The sequence below is a fragment of the Aplysia californica genome, unplaced genomic scaffold (assembly GCF_000002075.1).
Source record: "Aplysia californica isolate F4 #8 unplaced genomic scaffold, AplCal3.0 scaffold00196, whole genome shotgun sequence".
In the NCBI taxonomy this organism is placed as follows: Eukaryota; Metazoa; Mollusca; class Gastropoda; order Aplysiida; family Aplysiidae; genus Aplysia; species Aplysia californica.
In genome coordinates, this window is record NW_004797466.1 from 79,753 (window position 1) to 81,281 (window position 1,529).

The 1,529-nt window shown below is 36.6% G+C and overlaps 1 protein-coding gene and 3 non-coding genes across 4 annotated transcripts in view; all 4 read left to right on the plus strand.

Annotated features, from left to right (window-relative positions):
- LOC101847112 (cholinesterase) overlaps positions 1–1,529 on the plus strand; it is a 98,344-nt gene that overhangs the window by 35,132 nt on the left and 61,683 nt on the right. The window lies entirely within an intron of this gene.
- On the plus strand, positions 391–462 carry TRNAQ-CUG. The gene has a single exon. It is a non-coding gene; the product is annotated as a tRNA-Gln (tRNA).
- TRNAQ-CUG lies at positions 766–837 on the plus strand. Its single transcript has one exon. It is a non-coding gene; the product is annotated as a tRNA-Gln (tRNA).
- Positions 1,036–1,107, plus strand: TRNAQ-CUG. Its single transcript has one exon. It is a non-coding gene; the product is annotated as a tRNA-Gln (tRNA).

Sequence of the window (1,529 nt, forward strand, 5' to 3'; positions counted from 1 at the left end):
TGAGAGAGAGAGAGAGAGAGAGAGAGAGAGAGAGAGAGAGAGAGAGAGAGAGAGAGAGAAAGAGAAAGAGAAAGTGAAAGAAGGAAAACGAAAGTGAAAGAGAGAAAGAAAAAGTAAAAGAAAAACATTAATGTGCTGTAAGAAAAAGAGAGCGAGGAAACACTCACTCTGATTCCCAGGTGCGTTTATGTTGATGCTAGAGCTACAAGTTACCTGTACACCCTACCCCCTTTACTCACAATCCTACCTCACCAGGTGAGTAAGCCAGTCTCACGCGCAAACTGGTGAGTGCTTGCAACAAAGGTAACCTTGGGCAATGCCGTAGACACAGGCACAGAGTGAGATGTTCTGAGAGATAGGCATCAGATACGGGGGCCTGTAGAACATGGAGGTCCCATGGTGTAATGGTTAGCACTCTGGACTCTGAATCCAGCGATCCGAGTTCAAATCTCGGTGGGACCTGAATTTTTTTTTTGGAAGGTTGCGTCTGATGCTTCTGTTGCTGTTGTTGTTACTGTTGTTTTTTCTTCTTCTTGCTCTTGTTGTTGTTATTGCTGTAATTATTGTTGTTATCATTATCATTATTATTAAATTTCACTAATTTATGATTTAAAACAAAGCCTATTATTGTTTTCATTATTTTTTTACATGACTGGCGACATTGCGTAATAGATAGATAGATAGATAGATAGATAGATAGATAGATAGATAGATAGATAGATAGATAGATAGATAGATAGATAGATAGATAGATAGTAGTAATAAGGTCCCATGGTGTAATGGTTAGCACTCTGGACTCTGAATCCAGCGATCCGAGTTCAAATCTCGGTGGGACCTGGGGTTTTTTTGTCGGAGATAATTTTACATGCTTTTCTATAATCATTTTTTCTTGTTGTTGCTGTCCTTGCTGTAGTTGTTGTTATTTATTTGATTGAAAGCATTTTTGTAACATATCTGATTTTGAAACTAAGCCTGTGTTTCTCTTTATTCTGCTGTTCCCTTCACAATAGATAGATAGATAGATAGAATTAAGGAGGTCCCATGGTGTAATGGTTAGCACTCTGGACTCTGAATCCAGCGATCCGAGTTCAAATCTCGGTGGGACCTTACATTTTTTTTTGGTTCCAGAAAAGGTTTATCTTATGGGTTCTTTTTTTGTTTTTGTTTTTGTTTTGTTGTTTGCTCTTTTTTCGGTGGTGTTTCTAGTTAGGGTTGTTTTTTTTCGTTGTTTTATTTGTTTATGTTCGTTTCTCTGTTTGTTTCTGCTTGTTTGTTTGTTTGTTTGTTTGATTGGATTTTACCATGTGGTTCTCGATATTGTTTCATTGATCTTTATTCTTTAGTGGACAAATACATTTGCAACCCTTAGAGTAAAAAATAACTATAAGGGGGGTAATTGTGTGTGGGTTGATAACAAAGAGGTTAAAAATAATTGAAAACTGCTTTAATTTTTTTTTGTTAGAAAAAATTGTGCAATTTTTCGAATTATGCAAGAAAAAATTACCTTGACAGCACTTTCGAGGGAAAGG